Source organism: Elephas maximus, chromosome 8, assembly GCF_024166365.1.
Source record: "Elephas maximus indicus isolate mEleMax1 chromosome 8, mEleMax1 primary haplotype, whole genome shotgun sequence".
In the NCBI taxonomy this organism is placed as follows: domain Eukaryota; kingdom Metazoa; phylum Chordata; class Mammalia; order Proboscidea; family Elephantidae; genus Elephas; species Elephas maximus.
Window position 1 is genome coordinate 59,433,072 of NC_064826.1, and position 25,449 is coordinate 59,458,520.

General features: G+C 36.9%; 1 protein-coding gene across 1 annotated transcript in view; it reads right to left on the reverse strand.

Moving 5' to 3' along the window:
* The window catches only part of LOC126081573 (uncharacterized), a 786,258-nt gene that overhangs the window by 72,870 nt on the left and 687,939 nt on the right, over positions 1-25,449 (reverse strand). Inside the window, exon 7 of the mRNA XM_049893546.1 lies at positions 5,851-5,908. The gene's annotated coding sequence lies outside the window, so the exon portion shown is untranslated. The remainder of the gene's footprint in view (positions 1-5,850; positions 5,909-25,449) is intronic.

Below are 25,449 nucleotides of genomic sequence, written 5' to 3' on the forward strand. Positions count from 1 at the left end.
TGGAGCAGTTCTACTCTGTCCTCTAGGGTCGCTATGAGAGCTAATCAACTGACGGCAACAGGTTATTTATTTTTTTTAATGTGTTAGGTGCTAATGGTTAGGAAAAAAATTTGCAAGTATTTGTCATTGGCCAAATACGAAACTGGGTAAAGGCACGTGAATGAGTCAGTACAAACATCACAACTGCCGGCAAATGTCAGAAAAAGTCACTCTAAGCAAAAGTATTTTTTTGGATATTCAAGACCTAGATCCTCTTGATTTCTTATGACTTCTATTACCTCGAAATATACCTTAAGAAAAAATAAGAAATTAATTCATGCCCATATGCTATTTTTATCACATGGACCTCAAATCCCCCTTCAATTTTGCAGTGCCTACTTAATAGATGTATATGATCATAATTCTCCTCTCCTTTTACCTATTAACAGTTCCCCAGATCCAACAGGAAAAGGCCGATCTTCTATACCTGGTATATAAAGTCCTCTGTTGCTAGTGCCTTGCCCAGTTCTTCAGCCATGACTCCCACAGCTTTCTATACTTAATGCAGTAATACTAAGCTATTTCCTAAACCTATGCAGTTTCTCAACTCCTTTGCCTCTACTCATGCAGCCTGAAATCTCACCTTTCCTACCCTACCATCTTGCTTTCTCTCCTGGCTAACTCTTCCTTAACTTTCAAGACTAAGCTGAAACAATCTCCTCAAGAAAGCTTCCCCCATATCTTGAGCCTTGGTTAAATGTCTTTAATTTAGATGTTTTTACACTCTGTGCATACATCTATTATATCCTTATCATTAACCTTAATAAGTACCCGCTTACAGCACTCTATCTACTCAATCGCATCTGTGCTCATCCCATTCCACACGTGCATCCATTCCCACTTCTTTCAAATGACTCACGAGAGTGTCACCATGATCATCTGTGATGTCAAATCTAAATCAATATCTAGCTGCTACTGTACTGCTTGTCTAGTTTCAATAAGTGAAACAGCGAACAATCCATACTTTTCTGTAAATTAGTTAATGAAGTTTAATACACATGCTGAGAGGTCTATCGATCATAAATGCATAGGTCCATAAAAATTTTTATAAATTGAACATATCCATGTAATTACCTCACAGATCAAGATATCAAGGCATAGAATTTTTTACAGTGCCAAAGAAGCCTTACCCTGGACCTTTCCAGTCTTGAACACTAGTTCTCCCCAGAAGTTACAATTTCAGTGTATAGTTTAGCCCAAAAGAGTGGTAGCATTTTATACCAGTGGAAAAAGTAGACACCATTCAATAAATTGCGTTAGAGGAACTACCTAGCTGCTTGAGAAAAAAATAATAGAAGGGCAGATTCCTAATAGCTTCCAGAAATATAAACCAAAACCAAACCCAGTGCTGTCGAGTCGATTCCAACTCATAGCAGCCCTAAAGGACAGAGTAGAACTGCCCCACAGAGTTTCCAAGGAGCACCTGGAGGATTCGAACTGCCGACCCCTTGGTTAGCAGCCATAGCACTTAACAACTACGCCACCAGGGTTTCCTAATAAAACATATAGGTTAACCTAATATTGGAGTGGGAAAAGCATTTTTCTACGTTATTCAACACCCAGAAGACAAAAAGCGAAAAAAGAAAAGGCTGATGTTTTACACGCACTGCTGGTGAGATTGTAAATACAATCTTCTCCAAAGAAAATGTAACACTTTTTCTCATCACTTAAAATTTGCACATCTGTTCACCCTGAAGTTCCACTTAGAGGAATTTTCCTCACTCGTATCAAAGAATATAGGTGGAAATATACTTTAGATGGAAAGTTTATGAATAAGGCTGATTACTAGCAATTTCTATCTATACAGTACTGCCATGACAGTAGGGATTGACTCAACAACAGCTCACAACGACAATGGTACTGACATTTTAATACCCACAATAGCAAAGCTCTAGACTTCAAGATGCATTTTTGTCTTCCTTTAGGCCTTTGTGGGTTGTCCCCATTAAATTCTTACATCACTTTTTGCCATGATATCACTAAATACATCAGTTTTTATTGTAACTGATATGGATCATTTTTCTAGTATGTTTTACATTTTACAGTAATTGATCATTGCTCTCGTATAGAAACACAATTACATTTTTATGTTGCTCTTGTATGCAGCAATCTTGAAAAAATGATTATTTCTGTATATTTTGAATTTGTTGATTCACTTGGCTTATGTTTGTAAAACAAACTCCGTATGTTCTCTTTGGTTTGATCTTTGTCTATTTGGTGTCAGGGTATGCCTCAAACAATGTCCTGTAAAACCAGTTGGTCAGTCTATGAAAGATGATAATTATCTTTTCCTTGAAGATTTGATAAAGACACCTGATTTTTCAGTGATTGTATGTGTGTGTGTGTGCGTTGGGGAGTATATACAGTATACTTTAATGCTATTTCAAGTTTGTTTTTAGTAATTTTTTGTGCTGATTTCCTAGAAATTTATCCATTTTATATAAGTTTTCAATTTTATTGGTGTAAATTTACCTATATTGCTATTTTATAATTTTTATTTCTCTGTTCCATTGGTATTTAATTGATGGGTTGTTTTTTTAAAATTACTCCCAGTGTCTTTTCTCTCCCTCAACAAATACAGTTGCAAATTTTCTGTTATTGTTCCTTTCAAATAATATACTTTTAATTTTCTCCATATTTTTCTGTTCTTTTGTTTTTATTTTATCATTTACAACTCATTTTTTTTTTTTCTTGATTCTGGAAGAGTTTCTTAGTTTGATGTTTTGGTTCATTAATTTATTTTCCAACTTTGTATAATCTACTCATCTCTAATTTATTTTGTTTTTATGTCAAAAATTCAATTCTTCATTTAGTAGGTTTCTAATTTGATTTTTTTTTTGTTGTCAACTTTTTTTTTTTAACAACATCCAGCTTTGACGCCGTTTGATTGACTCATTTTAAAGCTCTTTTCTGATTTTCTAATAACTCAATTCATTTCAATATAAGGTTTCCCTATTGTGCCTATATCATATATTGGTTTTCCCGATTTAATTTTTTTTTTTCTCATCTTCTCACCTGTTTTTAGCAGCAATAGCTACTTCCTCTATCACTGTGGTGACCTCCAATGGTTGACCTCTGAGATGGCCTTACTTACAGCAAGCACCAGGCTTACTTACTCCTGTGATCTCATTGTCAGGTGTATCCCACAGGTACATTCCACTGTGAAATACTCTTACTCTTCCAGAGGTTGCCTGTGTATCACCTAGCCTACTTTTCTTATGTTCTGTATCATTTTTCAGATTATATGTAGGTGAAGGAGATCTGAATATTAGGTCTCTACTTGGAAATAAAAAAATGCTATATTTATAATAAAAAAGCAGAAAGTATCTGAAGAGTATCTGGGATGTATTAAAAACAAAAAAACAAAAGCTGTTGCTGTCAAGTCCATTCCAATTCATAGTGACCCTACAGGGCAGAGTAGAACTACCCCATAGTGTTTCCAAGAAGCAGCTGGTAAGTTAGAACTGCTGACCTTTTGGAAGGTCCTTGTAAATGTCTGTGAAGCTGAACTGTATTCCACAGTTTCAGACAATTAAGTTTGATAAACAGGGATCTTGTTATTTGATCAAACTTTTTCAAGATCAAACAATCCCTTATTACTATTCATTTCAAGCTCATACACACTCTTACAGTAAAACAAACCTATTTATTTAGTTTCTTGAATGATAGGATATTCTACAGTACTGCTTTCTAGGCACATAATCTGGACCCACTATATGCCCTTTACAGGGAAATTCTAACTAGCTTTCCATTCAATCTCACTTTCACAAGTCATCTATCCCACAGAAAAATATATAAATTTTAGCCTATACTTTTTTAATGACCTGCTCAAAAATCATAATTAGAAATGGTAAATTAAAAACTAGCATTTACTTGGCAGAGATATTTTTTCTGGTAATACTTTTAATGAAATGGCTTTTGAAACTCACTTAAACTTGGTGACTTTTTCTGATTATTATACTTGCCTCTTGCTTCATAAGTTTTATAATAGCCTTTGCCCAAAAGTAATAGAATTTGACCTGAAGATATAAACTAAAGAATTTTACTTTTGAGATGAGCACTGAAGTTAGCCTTTATTTTTAAGTAATCATTTTTAAAGTGTCTGAACAATTTAGTATTATTATATATTGTGCTTTCTCAAAGAATGGCAGATATTAATACACCTCTCTTAATTCACTGTCTTCTAATTTGAACCACAGAAAGAGGATTTGCTCAGGAAAATGTTAAACTAGATTGAGAACTTTGCGTAAAACATTAGAGACATGATCAAGTAGCTCTTCCAGCTCTGGAATTAGCTGCATTCTTCATATTTCAGGGCTCACTCTTCTTCTAAATACTGTATATTCCCTGAAATACTAATAACAAACCAATGACCAACAGCCCATAGAATGATTTTAGATAGGATACCATCACCAGTACATTTTACTTAAATATGACATAGAACAATTAAGAGCAATTGAGTAATGCTACAGTTAAATGTTAAAAGAATCTGTCCTTTTTTTTCCATTTTAAACCATACAAAACACATCAGAGTGATGCTGCTGCAATCTCTGATTTGCATCTCTTCTTCTTTTCTCCTCTTCCTTGATTTATGTGGAGGGGTTATTGATTACAGATGACCTTTTCCTATTACCGAGAAGGTTAATTTTTTTTGTGGTTAGTTGTATTTGTTAATAATTGAAAGCACATTTATTGGAAAGGAAAATTGATGAACCCAATGCTACACAATACATAACAAAGGCACTGCTGCTCATTATTAGGAGGGTTTTGCTCCTTTAAGTCCCTATGGTCAGTAACAGAGGTCATCATGACACCTAAAACTTCACCAGAATGAAAACTTGAAGAATGAAATCCAGGAATATCATATTAGCTTGTACTAGTTAATCTGGAGGAATCACTTGGGAGTGAAATTTCAGAACTATACTATATTCAGAAAGTCTAATGTAAACTGGCTCAGTAAATTGCAATATTTTCACCAGTCTTCCTACATAACCATGAGTATTGAGTGAGAGCTAACACAGCAAGTGGTATTTCAATGATCAAAAATATTTACTTTTTCTAGGTACTTTGTGTTACTGAGGCCCATGCTTTCCTCAGTATTATAATGACCACACATACATGTTGCAATATGATGAACATACAGTCAGTATATCTTATGGCACACACAACAGTGGGCATGATGGATGAGCAGGGACATCCCTCAACTACTGTTGCTTGGGAAATGTTTAATGAACACTACATTAGAAGTGTCTGGTGCTGGGCAATGGAGCGCCTGTATTTAATCAGGATCCATACCCAAAATGGCTCCTCCTGTCAAAGTGAGAAGAATATATGGCCTCAACAACAGAGAGAAGAAAATGCAGCCAGCAGAGAAAGCACTGACAGCAGCAGACAACAAAGACGAAAAGGATAAAAACTATAAGAGCATTTCCATGTTAATGGATGAAGTAAATAACAAACATTTTGGAGAAAGTATTAGAGTGGAGCATACTTTCATGTTAATTGATAAAAAACTATAAAGATCAACAATTTACAAAAAAAAAATGCTATGAATCTCAGTCTTACATGAGTCAATAATACTGTCTTAGGATCCATAAGGGAGCATCATCACACTTGTGATAAGATCAGGAGTCTAACTAAGATATTTATTTGGAAATATGGACTAAGCTTTGATTAAAAACAAAACCAAAGAAAACAAAACTCATTGCCATCGAGTTGATTCTGACTCGTAGCAACCCTACTGGGAGTTTGAAAAGACTATAAATGCACATACCATTCAGTAGGATCATCATTGCAACCCACAATACATACCTATGTTTCCATGGAACATGACTATGAAAACTCTGGCTAATTTGCCATACTGATCCCACTAAAAAGAAAAAAAAAAAAAAAACTTGGTAAATTTTCAAAAAAATAATCAATTTTCTTCTGATATTACTGCAAAACTCTGGTACAACAGTCATCACTAAGAACTATATTTAGTCTTGATATTGACAGCTGAGTTTAATTATTTGTTGGGCAAGAATAACAAGTGAGATGTCAGAGAGACTGTTAGACTGAAAGGACTATGCAGAATATCCAACAAAATTTCTCATATCCACAATATTACATCACAACCTCTATAAACCATTCCTATATTATGATAAAATTTTTCATACCCAAAATATTATATCAACCTCTATAAACTATTCCTAACAATTATGATAATGATAATAATAATAGAACTATATTACATTTATTAAGCAAATACCATACACCAGACTGTAGGCTAACACTGGTATTCTTTCATTAACCCTCAGGGCAATCCCATAAATTAAGTACTACTTTCAACCTCATTTTATAGATGAGAAAATTGTGGCTTAGAGAGATTATCTGTCAGAATCTAGGCAGGAAACTAATGACATTCCAAGAGGTAGCTGAATAGAGTTTAAGGAAGGAACTATTTACAGATATATGTTAGAATTAAGAGATGCAATAATGTATAGGACTAGCAACAGTACAAAAAACATTTAGGCTTGCGTGGGCAAGGGGGAACGAGGGAGAGAACAATGTTATTGGAAACCAGCAAGAACTGAAGTGGTGGAACAAGAGTTACACGGCAGATACTACACATTTACTCCTAACTCAGAACTCTGAGTTCCTGATTCCCAGGCTAGTTACCTTTTTACTATATAGCATGCAGTTAAGCAGATGGCAATTTTAACATGAATTCGGAGGCAGAGCAGCAGCAAGCCAACAGATGAAAGACAATATCCAATTTAATTATGATTAGTAGTCTCTGAGTTTAGCGCCTTGTACCTTTAGCAGACAAGCAGGGTCTAGTGCTCTAAACTCACCAGAGCTGGGGAGGTGGTTGAGTACAGTAATTAAACACTGCACTGGAGTGAGTGTCATTTGCTCATGAAAGTTAGATAGACCATCCAAGTGGCCACTGGTCCCTAGGGGTTTGTGGAGAAACAGTGAAGATGAAAATTAAGGAAAAATATTAAGATAGTTTAAATGGGGAATAGAAACATTCTAAGATAAACATATTAGTCATTCAATGAATGTCTTTTAATTTCAATTTACTTTGAAAACCCCATTTCACTCTGTACAAAGTTGATCACTTTTGGAGCACTTCCTAGAGGCTATATTTTTAAAGGGGGGTTGGCCAATGTGTGTGTCCAGAGGAAGCCAGGTAGAAAGTGTCAGATTCTAGAAAACCAGTGTACCAGTGAAAGAAATGGGGATATTTAGCCAGGAAGTAAAAAAAGAATCTGGTAGTAGACTAAAATGTAACCTGGCTAATGGCAACGGGCAAAATTGGGACCAATAAGAAAACAATATTAGAAAGGCAACTTTGTTTTGAGGTAAAATAACATGGTTGTAATTATAGTTCTAATTCCTAAATTCTGCCTAAAAATAAAATTGTGTTTTTTGTAAGGTAGTAAATTCTGTCAAAGGAGGTATTTCATCAGAATGCCATAAAAGCCATTCCTAAACTAGGAGATTGAATAAGATGATCTCCAAGATCCTTTTGAAATTTAACATTTTCTGGAAGGTCATTAAACTAAAAAAATAATGTTTTTAATATTTCTGACCTCTATTTTATCTCTGGAGAAGGACATCATGCTTGGTAAGGTAGAGGGTCAGCAAAAAAGAGGAAGAGCCTCGACAAGACAGATTGACACACTGGTTGCAACAATAGGCTCAAACACAGCAGCAAGTGTGAGGATGGCACAGGGCTGGGCAGTGTTTTCTCCTGTTGTATTTAGGGTCACTATGAGTCAGGACTGACTCTATAGCACCTAACAACAACAGCAAATCTGATCTCTTATCTTACATAGAACTATTAGCCCAGATAGTTCAGCTAGCTGAAAATATGTTCTCAAAATTTCCAGAAAAGCAATTTTAAAACTATACTTTCTTCTATATTATACTTCTACAAATTCTAAGAAAATTAAAAAAAAAGCTCAATAGTATATTGCCAAATTTTATATTGCTTTTATTGTTCTATTTTCATTTGATTAGCTCTCTGCAATGTACATCAACTCTTTAACCAAAATTCAAACAGAACGAGAAGCTTAACATTTTCTTCCCATTAGCATCCTACCATTAGCAGGGCTGAGCTAGTTAGATTTTTGCTGTTACAGTGTGCTCAGCATAAGGTAGCATAAATGTTCCACATTGAGGAAGATTTTCAGGGTACAGGATGACTAGATTCTTCACTTTAGAGTATAATGAATCAATAACTATGTGGGCTTGGAGAGATGACACATGAGATTTTGCTTGAAAAAAGTAATTACACAATCACTTTAGTGGACAGCATGTGTTCTAAAAATCCGCAGATCTGATATTTCTTATTTTGAGGTGAAATTGCTACTTACAGGTAGCGTAGCATAGATCAGTAAATTTCAGTGAGTCTCAAGGCTTATCATTGTCCCTGAAAAAGTTAGCAGCTCCCATCCTTAGGACTCTGACAGAGGGATTGCTAAGTAAACCTCTGGTTCCTCACCAGAGAGTTTTACAACTTAGATAGGCTTATTATGAGTCGGAGACAATAGCCAAGTCGGTAAAAGAATTAGCACCCTCTGAAATCTCCATGAAGATCCTCAAACCTTCTTGCCTTTCTGATTAGTACTCATCTTTACTTCTTTCCCATTGGTGTCAAGAAAGTCTAGCTCTTGCTGTTATTGCTGTTAGGTGCAGTTAAGTTCGTTCCAACTCATGACAACCCTATGTTAAACAGAACGAAACACTGCCTGGTCCTGTGCCATACTCACAACCGTTACTATGTTTGAGCTCACTGTTGCAGCCACTGTATCAACCCATCTCCTTGAGGGTCTTCCTTTTTTTCAGTGACCCTCTACTTTACCAAGCATGATGTCTTTCCCAGGGACGAGTCCCTCCTGATAACATGTCCAAAAGTACGTGAGATGAAGTCTAGCTACCCTTGCTTCTAAGGAGCATTCTCTTTGTACTTCTTCCAAGACGGATTTGTTCCTTCTTCTGGCAGTCCAAGGTATATTCAGTATTCTTCACCAATACCACAATTCAAAGGCATCAATTCTTCTTTGGTCTTCCTTATTCATTGCCCAGCTTTTGCATGCATATGAGGCGACTGAAAATACCATGGCTTGAGTCAGGCACACCTTAGTCCACAAGGTGACTTCTTTGTTTTTGAACACGTTAAAGACTTCTTTTGCAGCAGATTTGCCTAATGCAATGCATCGTTTGATTTCTTGACTGCTGCTTCCATGGGAGCTGATTATGGATCCAAGTAAAATGAAACCCTTGACAACTTCAATTTTTTTCTCCATTTATTATGATGTTGCTTATTGGTCTGGTTGTGAGGATTTTTGTTTTCTTTATGTTGAGGTATAATCCACACTAAAGGCTGTAGTCTTTTTTCTTCATCAGTAAGTGCTTCAATTCCACTTCACTTTCAGTACGCATGGTTGTGTCATCTGCATATCATAAGTTGTTAATGAGTCTTCTTCAAATCCTGCTGCCCCATTCCTCTTCATATAGTTCAGCTTCTTGGCCCTATATCAGACAATGTTCCACTGCTATCCATAAAGATTTCACTGGTCAATTTTTTCAGCAGTAGATCACCAGGTCCTTCTTCCCAGTCTGTCTTAGTCCAGAAGTTTCACTGAAACCCATCCACCATGGGTGACTTTGCTGGTATTTGAAATACTGGTGACATATCTTCTAGCATCACAGCAACATGCAAGCCACCACCGTATGACAAACTGACAAATGAATGGTGGAGAATCTTGCCACTGTCTCATTAAAATCTTTTTTTAAGAAGAAGCTAATAGATTCATATGTCTAATGATATTCCCAGGGCTATATATATTTTAAAAGCACTCACAGATTTAACCCAAAGGAAACAAACATGTGGACTCACAGGTACATGTTTCTGGCACTAGCTAAGAGGCCCCGAAGGACAGGCTACCTACTCAGATTATTCCTAAAAGCGAGTTTGCTTGTACCTCTGTATCAGCTGCAGTATTTCTCACATTATCACAAAGAACAGAATATTATTACTTGAGGGAAGTGTTGCAAATTTATCTAAATGTTTCAAATTGCAGATTAAGGTACAAAACAGTACAGAACAAAACAAAACTGAGGCTGAAGACATGAAGTCACTTGATTGACACAAAACACAGCTGTTCAGTGTCAAAACCAAAATGAAAACTCAGGTCTTCTCTCCTTGTATTATGGAGAACATTTCTCTACGTCGTCAGTCATTCTTTGATATTCTACATTTTTGTTGTTATATCTAGCTGTTATTCAGATGTTCCTTTTTAATGTGTGGAATTTTAAAGTGCACAATGGGGCTTTTAAAGTACCACTATTGTCAAGTGATATGAAAAAGATTATTATTTTTAGGGACATATTTTGAGGAGTGTGTATTGTGTGTGTATGTGTGAGTGAGTGAGTGCTGGTTGGAACAGGAAATTAATGTTCCAGGCTATCCTTATGTACATTTTTTATGCTATTAAGTAAAACCTTATTCAAAAGTTCATATTTACTTATTATAACATATATATCATTGAATTGTGATGTTTACTTAGTTTTTTATAGATACCAAAATGATTCTTCAAGCTTTCCCATATAATTGTTGCAAGGAAATGCTTCCCTCTGCCTATTTATACTTTATATAGATTTATGTATATGGTTCTCATATAAAATGTATTTTGAAGATACAATATTTAACTTTTCTCCTTTTTTGCAGATGTACAGGCTCTGACAATTAGTTTTAAAATATCTACTTAATATTTCTTGCACTTGTCATGTATTAAATGTGTGTCTGGAGAAAGCAGAGACGACCGACGTTTTTAAAACAATGAAGAGATAACAGAAGAAGTGATTATGTGAGCTAAATAGGCAGGAGGTGATAGGCAGAGAGGTGAACAGAGAATAAAACTTTTCTTTTTTTATTAGAGTATAATTTATGGACATCAAAGTGCATAGGCACTCCACTCGGATGCCGTTTTCTAGTACACGGATCAGGAAACACTGAACATCAGGGCTGTTCAATGAGTTTTACCATCAAATACAGCCATGTGGCCATCTTTAAAACAAGACATAGAACATTTCCGTCATTCCAGAAATGACGCTCATGTCCCTTTCCAGTTCATCCCCCAAGGGAGCAGACACTTGCTGACTTGTATCAGTACAGCTCCATTTTGCCTGCCCTTAGACCACAGAGGAATGGAATCTATATTATTTTACTCAAGAACAATTGTGAGAAAATCTCTTCTAAGGGAAAATGTGAGTATTTATTATTTAAAAAGCAAACAACAAAGAGAGACTCTCAATAAAGTTTAGTCTTTCAATAGAAACTATGTGTGAGTGGTTGTGAATGAAGCTATATGATGGCGACCTCTTCTCTCTCATACACACACACACACACATCCACAATTATAAAGACAACAGCGATGAATAGAGCTTAATCTATATTAAGAATGGGATAGGAAGCTCAGGCAGCAATCAAGGAAATCAGGGAAGTAAAGTTATCTGTGATTTGTGCAGAAGATCTGAGTGGAGAAACTGATTTCTTTTTTTTTAATAAACCTTATAACAGCACTCATCAGCAGTAATGACTGAACAGAATAATGGTGGCAAAATACCATCATGCTACACTCACCTAAATACTGATTTTACATTTATTTAAGAGGTTTTGTTGTTACAAAGAAAAATATTGCAGCAGCCCACTCTGATAAAGTTTGCCAGTACATGGATCAGAAAACAAGTGCATACAGTAAAAACAGGGAAACATTTAGCCTCTAACTGTGCAAATACATTATCCCATTTATGGCTCAATTCTAATTCTTTCCTCCCCTGATGCATACGCATAGAGACAAAATGGACTTCCCTAAACACAAATTGCTCTCATCTTTGAGGCTTCATGACCTACGTTGGTATTTTCTGGGTGTATGTGCAGTTTCTATCCTTATTTTATCAGTTGCCATGTTGGGTGTCGCCTGTAATATTTTGTCCTTTTTGAAACAAAAAGGAAATTATTGTTGTCTCTAGCAGCTGAAATCAGAAACTCCCAAAGATTGGTCCTCCTCTTTAAATAAGAAGCTTGTATTTAATTTAAAAAAAAAAAAAAAAAAAACAACCAAAGTCTAAAGAAACATTTTTCATCTTTTTCCCCTACTCCCTAACCCTAACTTCCCTCTGATTCCCTATCTCACTTCAAGGTTAGAAACAGGTTTCTTAGCAGATTTATCAGTGGATATCCACAATTCCACATATTCTTATATTATATTCTTATATGTGGAGAACTTTCAAAATTTTAATTGTTTATAAAAGTGAACTTTGATATGTTCTAATGATCTCTGTGCTACCAAATAAACAGAGGAAGATGGGCTCTCATCAACCTGGTAGACAATATGGAAGAAAATGGTAAAGGAAAACATGTGGTTGATATTATGTAGCTAATTGTTAACTTTATTATCTTTCAGTTGTTCAAGCCAGAAACCTAGGAGTCACCTTTAACTTCTTTTCCTTATATTCTAAATCCAAATTCTTCAGCAAATCCTTCAGAATTTTTCCAGTATCCAATCACTTTGTACCACTTCCACAGCTACAACCCTAGTGTCAGGCACTTCACAGCTAATTTCACTGCTTCTACCCTGACTCTTCTGGAGCCTGTGCTCAAAAGAGCAGCCCGTGTTTGTGTATAAAGCACATGTCAGATCATACCACTCCTCTGTTTGAACTCTCCAATGGGTAAAGTTTGAAGCCCTTCTGATGTCTTAGATGCCTTGTCTAATCTGTCCCACTGGCATCCTATTACTTCTCATCTTCTACTTCTCCCACCTTATTCTGCTCCAGCCACACAGATTATTTTGCTCTACACCGAGAAGGAACCAGAGGTATACAAGCCCACAAATTGGAGTCTTGACCTATTTCATTTTAAATCTTGAATAGAATGTGACCCCATGTGTATGGGGGAGTTGAGACTTCCCATGTGAACAACTAACTGGGTTACAGACACATGCCATGCCCTATTCTTCAGTCCATGAGTAAACTTCACTAACGCTGAAAACCTTAATCAGGATTCTGAAATCGTAATACTTGACAGTAGGTTTTTGTGTGGGAAGTGATAGAGTAAGACATAGGATCAAGATCATCCTTGAGGCTGGCCTTCAAAGTAGGGTACTGTATAATGTGGGTTACACAAGACTTTCCAATGGGGAACACGCAACATGGGCATAAATATTTTTAAAGGGATTAATATTTAAATCCCCAATTTTCCTTATTTATTCCTTACTAAAAGCCAGACCTATAGTCTAGGCTTCTAGTTGGTTTCATATTCCCCTTCTTCTTTCACGATTTCTCTTTTCTCATTCTACAAAGGAAAAGCAACTTCTCCAGCTTGTCGAATCTTTCCATGCTGCACCATCCCGGAGTGCAAAAACCTCTGAGGAACAAAGCGATGATTCCAATGATTAGTGTTGAAAGGCCTCCTTTAATCGAGACATCAAAAACCTGTGGTAAGCTTTGTGTTTTCCCGTGCTTTTTACATTTTTAATTTCATAGCAATCGGTGGTATTAGAAATAGAGTACGTTGGCCAGGGTTTGGGTATTGTGAACTCAGGTATACAGTAGAGTATGAGGAAACCCTGGTGGCGTAGTGGTTAAGTGCTATGGCTGCTAACCAAGAGGTCGGAATTTCAAATCCGCCAGGCGCTCCTTGGAAACTCTATGGGGCAGTTCTACTCTGTCCTATAGGGTCGCTATGAGTCGTAATCCACTCGACGGCAGTGGGTGGTGGGTAAAACATGATGGTAGGATCCACAACCATTGCCCTTTAAAGACATCCCGCCTTCTTTCCAAAGACCTGTAGTTAAGAGTTCACCTGCTGACCAAAAGGTCAGCACTTTGAATTTACCAGCCACTCCCTGGAAACCCTATGGGGCAGTTCTACTCTGGCATTAGGGTCACTATGAGTTGGAATCAATTCAACGGCAATGGATTTTTTTTTTTGGAGGGGGGAGGTTATTGTCAAAGAAAGTATTACACCCAAGATAGAGTTCTTCGAGATTTTTGTCAAAATAAAAAGGTATGAATTCGACTCCCTTCTAAAAACATTGTTTATAAAACTTTCAGTATCCAAAAACAAAACTATTAATTTTTAAATTAGAAAAGGTTAAGGTATTAGTAAAAAGAAAACTAAAATTTTCATATAGTTATTGGCATTATTTTAGAAAAAGCATCCAAATTGGCACTGCTCAGTGTGGAAGCTAGCAAGTACACAGGATTGTAGGAAAGATTGTAATATCTGTTGCACTGTTAATAGTTTAAAAAATATTAGATGTCAAGTCTATCACTGCAATTAAATTGATTTCTTACTCAAATAGTAGAGATCAGATAATAGAAGGGAACATTGTTCAATACATACTGACAGAAATTACTGTAAATAAAAGATATACCTTGGACACTGAGGATGTAAGAATTTTTTCACTCATTATCAGTTAATAATGTATATCCACACTGAAAATGAAGAAGTTTTGCATTAGAAATCACACTGTGGTATGGAATTGTTGAACGGTAAAGATATTTTCAGAACATTAGTTTTATTCTAGTTGATTCTGGTTGAATGAGCAATGATCAGGTACAAGAGTGGTTTATTGCTCGTTCCTGCACTTTAAACCTTCATTTATTTTAGGTATGGTATTTTTTAAAAATCTCTTTAAATTGTGTGCCAGCTGGGACCTTTAATCAGTATTAAAAATAAATTTAAATGCAAGGTTAAAATAATAGAGATGTAATATAAGAATCCAAGTAGATCTGAAAAGTAGCAAATGTTATTGTCAATGACACACTCAAAAGGAGCTAGTGAAGGAAAGCAGAAATGGTCATATTAAAGTTGCAGGATGTAGTTAGAAGCTTTAGTAAGACCTAAGTTTTGTATTTATGGAGAAGGAAGTAAGTGTTTAAGACACAAATATAAATTTATTGATATTTTTCTAAGTTGAACATTCTCAATCAAAAGGCAAAAAAAAGAACTGAACATGTTTAATATCCATATCAAGATCTGAGTACTACAAATAAACTGAATAGTTGAATGAAGAAAGCTGATCATAGAAACAGTAAATGAACTCTTAGTTCATTGATATGAGAAATTTACCAGTCCATAATCTTTCATCCATAATTTCAAAATCTAAAAGTCTCTGAAAACCAAAACTCTCTTATAAATGATTTGGGGGCAAAACCTGATATAAACAGATTGTGAGGCTATTTATGTTCTTTATCGTATTTAGTTTTTATCATACTTGTATGTGTCATTGCAGAAATAACAATGGGTTTAATAGTTTAAATAGTAATGGGTGCTGCATAGACCCAGCTGAGAATGTGATATAAAACAAGGTGTATGTACTCTTATTAATCAGGGGCGGGTTAACCAGTATGCACAGTATGCACTGGTTTACAGTAAGCAAGGTATACATGGGCTTAATTAGGCTTACTTATTTATCTGTAGGTTGTAATTGCACTTGTTTTTCACCAGTGCATACCTTGCTTATTGGGTAAGCTGTCCCTGCTTTTAACATTCTAATATCTGAAAATTCTGAATATCAAAACACATTTGTCCTCAAAGCTTTTAAAAAAGAAATTGTTGGTCTGTGCAGATTGTTATTGTAAACTAAATTATAGGAATTCCTAGTCATCTTTCTACACTGCAGAGACCTTTGACCTGGATTTCCCTGAGACAGTAAAGGAGACTGACTGGCGGATGAGGTGCCAATTCAACCATCATGTGAAACAATTCATTTGAGCTCAGCAAGGAAACAACACCTAAAATATGCTCACCAGCAGTAACCCTGAAAATACAACATTCTTCATTGCCTCGATAATACTCTATATCTTTCCTCAGTGATTATTGCTATGAATTCTAGAACACTTTAAAAAAATATGTACGTATCCACATATTTATGTGAATTTGGTTCTCAGGATATTGTGGCACCAAGGTGAGAAAAATACATTACCAGGAACTTGAACATATGTTCATTCATTCATTTAACAGTTATTTAGGGAATGCTTAGTGTGTCCAACATTGTTCTAGGTGCTGGAATGCAGGGGTGACATGGGCATTTGCCTTGTTTTTATGGCCATACAGCATGTTTTGAAAAGCTTTCATAAATTTAGGAGATTTCCTATGACAAGAAACACTCTTCTCAAGTTAAAAGCCTAAAACTTGATTTTCCATCCACCCTTGGTATAGGGTTCAAGCATGTGACCTAGAATTTGCTAATCAAATGCACTAATTCAAGATTTCAGTTCTGAAGAGAACAACTAAAGGAAGCATGTCCCAAATGTTTTTACTGAAGAGTCACAGCCCATAGTCAAGGAGTTGGGCAGGTGTCCACGGGGAGCATGTGATCAGCCTAAGAACTGTAGTGTGGACTCCGACTCTGGGGCAGCAGTGCTGGGGTCTCTCTTAGAACAGCCTGACAGTGAGGCTTCAGCAGGGTTCCTGGCAGCGTAGCCTATAAGACTGATAACTATGCCTTCTGGCAGGCATTCTAGGAAGGGTCACAGGTAAATTAATAAAGTGATCAGCATATAAATGGTGTGAGGATATTTTTTTTAACTAAAAAGAACATGGGAAGATGAAGAGGGAATACTATTTTATAAGGCATGGTAAGGGAAGACCTCTCAGAGAAGAGGGTATTTAAACCTAAGTGAGATTTAATTAAAGAGAGGGAGTGAGCTAGGACAATCTCTGGCGGAGAAAACAGCAAATGCAAACGTGCTAAGGTAGAAACTTGCTGACTGTTTGAAGACCAGCCAGAAAGCCAGTGTGGCTGGACTGAGTTAAGAGAACTTTAGAGGAAATGAAGTCTAAGAATAGCTAGGGGTGAGAATACATAGATCTTTGTAGAACATGATTAAAAAAAAAAACTAGTACATGATTAAGAACTGGATATTTTTAAATATATAATCACCATATTGTTGTCATGTGCCGTTGAGTCGATTCTGACTGTAAATGAATAATTTCTGTTATAAGGATCAGCACAAAGCTGGTTCCTATGGGGCAAAGGTTAAAGATGTCCCAAATGTGCAACCATCCCAAACTAGGTACTACTCCATCGCCTCTCACATCAGCTACTTCCTCTCCCCTCAGTACTCCCTCCCATCTTTGGGTTCCCTAATTCACTGCAATGTCTCACAGAACTCACAAACCATATAAAGGAAATGGCTCATGTGGTTGTGGAGGCAGGCAAATCCCAAACTCCTGGGGCAGGTGTAGGCTTCTCCTGACACACCTGGCTGGCTGCAGGGGCTGAGGAACCCAAATCGGCAGTTCAGACCACAGGCTGCTGGCTCACAAGGCTGTGGAAGCTGGCTAATCAGGCCAGATAATAGAGGCTGGTGAATTCCAGAATTGGCAGGTCAGACAGCAGGCCTCTGGCTCAAGCCCCAAGAACCAGAGGTCAAGTTGATCACAAACCAGATGCAGGATCCAGATGCAGAGAGAGAGAGCCTCGCCAAGACACACACACATATATCTTAGATGCAGGCCACACCCCAGGGAAGGGGGCAATTTTAGTAAGCGCGGGGACTGAGTCACGCCCTCCTTCATGGCTTCCACCCACCCAAGACACATTCAACACCAATCCTGCCTCATCAACATGTAGAGGTCAGGATCTACAACACATAAAATTAAGGACAACCATACAATATTGGGAATGATGGCCTGGCCAAATTGACACATAACCCCAACCATCACAAGTTCCCAATACCTTATTTGCATAGTCTTATTCAATCATTATGTGTGAATCACAAAGACCATGGCTAGAAGGGCCATATTAAGTAATTCATCGCACCACAGGCTCATAGCAACCCTACAGTACAGAGTAGAACTTCCCACAGTGTTTCCTAGGCTGAAATCATTACAAGAGCAGATTGTCAGGTCTTGTCTCCTATGGAGCAGCTGATGGGTTTGAATCACTGCTCTTTTGGTTAGCACCTGAGCTCTTAACCATTGCAACACCAAGGCTCCTCATAATAAACATACTGGAATACTATTTGAGGCTTTCCTTCACGCTATCTTTAATTCAATCCATTTTACAAAAGCATAATCAATCTAATAACCTAGTATCCAGTGATCAATATGATGAGTTAGAAACTTTAGTTTTTATTTCATCTCATTTCAGCAGAACTTTAAAATGTTTTTGTATTAAAAATAGAAATACACTATATAGAATACAAATTTTCCATGAATTATAAAGTTTATTACAGGAGGCCCTAGAAATAAGTTATTAGTAGAAAATTTAGGGTAGGTTTCCTGACCCTGTATTATACGTGCTTAATATTTTCTGGATTTAGATATACTTTTTTTTTTTTTTTTTAGTAGGAACAGTTTGAGAAGAATTACATTGATTAGCCATGCACAATCACAAGAGTGAATGAAAATCTGAATTAACTGACATTTACAAGGACTCATTCATCGACTTAAAAAAATGTGGCTTAGTGAAAGAGCTTCCAAATCAGTCAACCCTGAATTCAAATTTTACTCTACCATCTACTACCCACATAACCAGGAGGAAGTGACATAAATGCTCAGGTCTTTATTTCCTTATCCACAAAATTAGAGAGAATAAAACTTACACCCAAAGCTGTTACAAATATCAAACTAGATAGGCATCTGTAAGGTACCAATTACTATTTTTCCATAAAAAAACACAATTAATGTATGTTGATTCCCCCTGTCTTAGTTATCTACTGATGCTATAACAGAGATGCCACAAGTGGATGGCTTTAACAAAGAGAAGTTTATTTCCTCACTTAGGTAAAGTCAGCTAAAAGTCCAAATTCAGGGTGTCAGCTCCAGGGGAAGCCTGTCTCTCTCTGTCAGCTTTCTCATCAATCTTCCTCTGGACTAAGAGCTTCTCTGAGCAGGAAACCCAGGTCCAAATCATGTGATCTGCTCCCAGCACTGCTTTCTTGGTGGCGTGACGTGTCCCCTCCTCCCCCCCACCCCACCCTACCCCCGTCTCTCTGCTCATTTCTTTCTTTTATATCTCAAGAGACTGCCTCAAAACACAATCCAATCTTAAAGACTGAGTCCTGCCTCACTAACACAACTGCCCAAGCCCGTCCTCCCTCATTAACATCATAGAGGCAAGATTTGCAACATATAGGAAAATCACACAATACCAGGACTCATGGCTCAGCCAAAATGATACACACATTTTTGGGGGGACACAATTCAATTCATGACACCCCTTTCCCTTTTTTTCCCCCTTTCCTTTTTTTTTTTTTTTTTTGTTGTCTGGTTTGTTTCAATGTAGTACAAGAGCTGGGAGAGAAGTACAAGGAGAAAAAAATGCTCAGAATAATATTTTATCCTAACAGTGGCAACAGAAACAAAAGAGTTGTTTACCAAGAAACTCTTCTGAGAGTCTCCTTATCATAATATATCTTGAGAGCTTCAGGTCTCTTGATAAAATCCATATGTTTTGAGTGTGTGTTGAACTTAGTATCATCCTCTTTAGTGCTTCCTATCTCTCCAAAGCACCAGGAGATATAAAAGCTGAGAGGAATAAATCATCATGCCTTCCCCACCTGATTAGACTTGGAATAAATACAAGATTTTGGTTTTTAATATAACCAGCAGGTACAGTTTATGTCACCATTATAAATTTTTGGAAAATACCGGTGAAGTAAAAGCTCAGAAATCAACGTCGAGGACACACAGTTAGTACTCCAGAACAAACTAAGAAATACAGAGTTGAATATATTTTGTTCACCCAGAGCTGGAGTCCATTGGAAACAAATAGAAAGAGACACGTATTGGCAGTAGGGAGGGATGCACAAAGACACATGCAAAGAGGTCAAAATCAGAAATACAAAAAAATTAAAATGTAATGACACAATAAAACAACTAATAAATACGTTAAATATTTTAGCACAATAGAAAAATAAAGTGTTTTGGGAAAGAAATATGGTCAATAGTTTTTCACAGATAAAAAAAAAAATAGTACCTAGCAAATGGAGAAAGTTCCTAGCACAAGGAGAACTTGAAAAGAGGCTTGTACATCCTTCATGGCTTAAAAGGGCTCAGGTTGCAAACATAATTCCTCTGGACAACACAACACTAGCTGTTGGGGGCGGGCTTGGGAGATCTTCTTATACAAGCATTCACTAGGCATGGTAGATTCATGCTGTATTCAGCTAATAAATTGCAAATTGGTAGGCTTATTTTCCCAGAAACATTTGCAATTTGTTGCCGTCATTGTATGTATGAGTACTAATTCTGCCTTATCCACTTAACCGTGTAGCAATAGGCTGAAGACTCAATTTTTTCATCTATAAACTGGAGATAATAATTTCTATTCCAAGGCATAGCAACTAATACATTTTTTGATACATGATATGTAATTAAAAAGTAATACTGTTAGTATTTTTATTTTGTTATTGATGTTATTATTAAAAGTCGATGTAAACTTGTCCTTTCACAAGCCTGCATACAATCACATTTAGATACCTCTACTTCTCTCGCAAAAACTAAATATTGTCAGATGACACTGAATTCTCCGACTTACTTTTTAGAAATAAGGGAGATGTACAAGATACACTGTTGTTGTGGTTGTTAGGTGCCATTCAGTCAGTTCCAACTCATAGTGACCCTAGTACAACAATGAAACACAGCCCAGTCCTGTGGCATCTTCACAATCATTGTTATGCTTGAGCCCATTGTTGCAACCACTGTGTCAAACCATCTCGTTGAGGGTCTTCCTCTTTTTCCCTAACCCCATGCTATTGAAGCATAATGTCCTTCTCCAGCGACTGGTCCCTCCTGGTAACATGTTCAAAAGTATGTGAGATCAAAACCATAGTTCAAAGGCATCAGTACTTCTTTGGTCTTCCTTGTCCATTGTCCAGTTTTTGCATGCATATGAGGCTACTGAAAACACCATGGCTTGAGTCAGATGCATCTTAGTCTTCAAGATGACATCTTTGGTTTTTGAAACTTTAAAGAGGTCTTTTGCAGTAGATTTGCCCAGTGCAATGCATCGTTTGATTTCTTGACTGCTGCTTCCATGGGTGTTGATTGTGGATCTGAGTAAAACAAAATTCTTGTCAACTTCAATCTTTTCTGTGTTTATCATGATGTTGCTTATTGGTACAGTTGTGAGGATTTTTGTTTTCATGTTGAGATGTAATCCATACTGAAGGCTGTAGTCTTTGATCTTCGTCAGCAAGTGCTTCAAGTCCTCTTCACTTTCAGCAAGCAAGGTTGTGTCATCTGCATATAGCAGATTGTTAATGAGTCTTCCTCCAATCCTGATGCCCCATTCTTCTTCATATTCCAGCCTCTTGGATTATTTGCTCAGCACACAGATTGAATAGGTGTGGTGAAAGGATACGACCCTGACTCACAGCTTTCCTGACTTTGAACCACGCAGTATCCCCTTGTTCTGTTCTAAAAACTGTCTCTTGATCTATGTACAGGTTCCTCATGAGCACAATTAAGTGTTTTGGTGTTCCCAGTCTTCTCAATGTTATCAATTTATTATGATTCACACAGTCTAATGCCTTTGCACTGTCAATAAAAAACAGGTAAACATTTTTCTGGTACTCTCTGCCTTTAGCCAGGATCCATCTGACATCAGCAATGATATCCCTCTTTCCACATCCTCTTCTGAATCCTGCTTGAATTTCTGGCAGTTTCCTGGTGATGTACTGCTACAGTCGCTCTTGAATAATCTTCATCAAAATTTTATTTGTGATATTAATGATATTGTCTGGTAATTTCTGCATTCAGTGAGATCATCTTTCTTTGGAATAGGCATAAATATGGATTCCTTCCAGTTGGTTGGCCAGGTATCTGTCTTCCAAATTTCTTGGCCTTGATTAGTGAGCACCTCCAGCACTGCATCTGTTTGTTGAAACATTTCAACTGGTATTCCGTCAATTTCTGGAGGCTTGTTTTTTGCCAATGCCTTCAGTGCAGCTTGGTCCTCTTCCTTCAGTACCATTGGTTCCTAATCATATGCTACCTCCTGAAATGGTTTAGTGATTCTGTGTATTCCTTCCATCTTCTTTTGATGCTTCCTGCATCATTTATATTTTCTCTGTAGAATTTTCAATATTGCAGCTTAAGTCTTGATTTTTTTCTTTGGTTCTTTCAGCTTGAGAAATGCCAAGCATGTCCTTTCCTTTTGGTTTTTTAGCTCCAGGTCTTTGCACATGTCATTGTAATGCTTTATCTTCTCAAGCTGCCCTGTGAAATCTTCTGCTCATCTCTTTTACTTCATCATTTCTTCAGTTTGCTTTAGCTACTTGACATTCAAGAACAATTTAAGAGTCTATCCTGACATCCCTTTTGGTCTTTTCTGTCTTTCCTGTCTTTTTTATGCTCTCTTGCTTTCTTCATGTATGATGTCCTTGATGTCATTCCACAACTCATCTGGTCTTCAGTCGTTAGTTGCTCACATTCCTCAGATGTGTGTCACCATCACCTGCACTTTTAAAGCTGTCAAGTGGGGCAATGGTCACAGTGTATGCTGCATGGAGTTTAAATAAGAATAAAATATTCCCAGCTCCCTCAGTTCCATGGTCAGGGGAAAATGAATTTGCCCATGCCAGAAAGAGATGGGTGTGGTTTGAACAAGCAAGTTTTAAAAAGTTAGGTGAAGCATCTAAACTTCACAAAGTACTTAACTCAAGGGAATTACATAGCGGTGCTTCTGGGGGAAAAAAAAAAGAATCTAATGTAAAAGACCTTGGAAAGGTTTTCATCATACTTTGACATTATCACTTGCTCTCTAACCTACACCTGGAAACAAACTCCAGCAAAAAAGAAAAAAAGGGAAAAGGTGTTCCAAGAAACCGTCTAAGACATATTGTTCAAAACCTAGTCCCATAGTCTACACACCTTAAAAATCTAAAGATTTGGGCTTTAACACTGGGCAATACTCTGGTCTGTTTAGCAGATATATATTAGAATGTCCTATACATTGAAATCTATATTATTTAATTATCAAATAATCATGAGTCCAACAGTAGAGGTAAGGACTATGTTTGGTGTTAGCTGGAAGCACTGTTAACTCTCCCATGATTCCAAAAATCACCCATTATTCTAACTTACCCCTTTGAATTTGTTTTTTTATTTAAATATACGGAATAAATACGGCCACAAAAGAAAAAACGTTTATTTCGATTTTAGCCTAACAGTGTCTTCCCTGCCTGTAACTGGTCAGAGCAATTTCCCAGTCAAGTATATCTGAGACTTCTGTGATACAGGGCTCTTGGCCTTTCCCGTTTTAATTTTTTGTTTTCCTGTAGAGACTGGGAGCCAAAATTGATGGGTAGAAGCTGGACCAAGGCAGTAAGTGGGAAATATGTACTAGCAACCCTGGGTTCTAGTTCTGACACTGACTCACATTTCTAGGCCTCAATTCCTTTTTCTATGAAATAATCTAATCTAGACTAGAATATCATCTAAAGTTATTTCCAGCTCTAAATGTTCATGAGTTTTTTTATTACACTTTTATCACCTGTGTGTGCAGAAGAAACAATAAGGCCTGACATTTCAGAAAGTTCAATATTTTTCAGATTTTTATTAAACATCCTCCAGTCCATCATTATCTTTAAAAAATTGGCCTTTGTGAAATTATAATAACATGGATTAATATGCATTTTATATTCCAATGACAGAAAAAATCATGACCAAAAAAATGTTAAAAAGAAACAAAGCTAAGAGAGTTTTCTAAATATATATACATATGCATCTGCCCTATACATAACATATATAACACACACATACACACACATAAATATAGATATATAGATATGTACACGCACCTGGATCCCTGGTGGTGCAGTGGTTAAGAGTCTGGCTGCTAACCAAAAGGTCAGCAGTCCGAATCTATCACCTGCTCCTTGGAAACCCTATGGGGCAGTTATACTCTGTCCTATAGGGTCGCTATGAGTCGGAATCGACTGGATGGCATTTTTTTACACACGGCTGAATTTGGACACCATTTCAAGAATATATTTGACACAATGAAACATTAATGACCTAAGACCAGACGAGCAGTGGAATAATACCAAGGACATCACGCGTGAAGAAAGCAAAAAGGCATTAAAAAGAAGGAAAAGACCAAAAAGGATGTCAGAAGAGACTCAGAAACTTGTTCTTGAGTGTAGAGTAGCTAAAGGGAATGGGAGAAATGTTGGAGTAAAATTGCTGAACAGAAGATTTCAAAAGGTGGCTGAAGAAGACAAAGTATTATAATGAAATGTGCAGAGACCTGGAATTAGAAAACCAAAAAAGGAAGAACATGCTCGGCATTTCTCAAGCTGAAAGAACAGAAGAAAAAATTAAGGCCATGAGTTGCAATGTTGAAGGATTTTACAGGGAAAATACTAAATGATGCAGAAAACAGATGAAAGGAATACACAGTCACTGACCAAAAAGGACTGGTTGACATTCAACCATTTCAGGAGGTGGCATATGATCAAGACCCAATGGTACTAAAGGAAGAAGTCCAATTTGCACTGAAGACACAGGTGAAAAACAAGGCTCTGGGAATTGAGGGAATACCAATTGAGATGTTTCAACAAATGGATGCAGTGCTGGAGGTGCTCACTTGTCTATGCCAAGAAATTTGGAAGACAGCTACCTGGCCAACTAACTGGAAGAGATCCATATTTGTGACCACTCCAAAGAAAGGTAATCTAACAGAATGCAGAAATTATCAAACAATATTATTAATATCACACACAAGTAAAATTTTGCTAAAGATAATTCAATAATGGTTGCAGCAGCACATTGACAGGGAACTGCCAGAAATTCAAGCTGGATTCAAAAGAAGAAGTGGAATAAGGGGTATCATTGCTGATATTAGATGGATCTTGGCTGAAAGCAGAGAATACTAGGAAGATGTTTTCCTGTGTTTTATTCACCGTGCAAAGGTATTCATTCAACTATGTGGATCATAACAAATTATGGATAATATTGCAAACAATGGGAATTTCAGAAGACTTGATTGTGCTCATGAGGAACATATACATAGTCCAAGAGGCAGCCACTGGAACAGAACAAAGGAACGCTGCATGGTTTAAAATCAGGAAAGGTATGTATCATGGTTGTGTCTTTTCACCACACTTATTCAGTCTATGCTGAGAAAGCAATCTGAGAAGCTGAACTATATGAAAAAGAACACAGCAGAAGAAAAAGAAGTTTGGAGGAAGACTCATTAACAACCTGTGATATGCAGATGACACAACCTTGCTTGCCGAAAGCAAAATGGGCTTGAAGCACTTACTGATGAAGATCAAAGACTAAAGCCTTCAGCAGGAATTGCACCTCAATATAAGGAAAAATCCTCACACCTGGACCAATAAGCAACATCATAATAAACTGAGAAAAGACTGAAGTTGTGGAGGATTTCA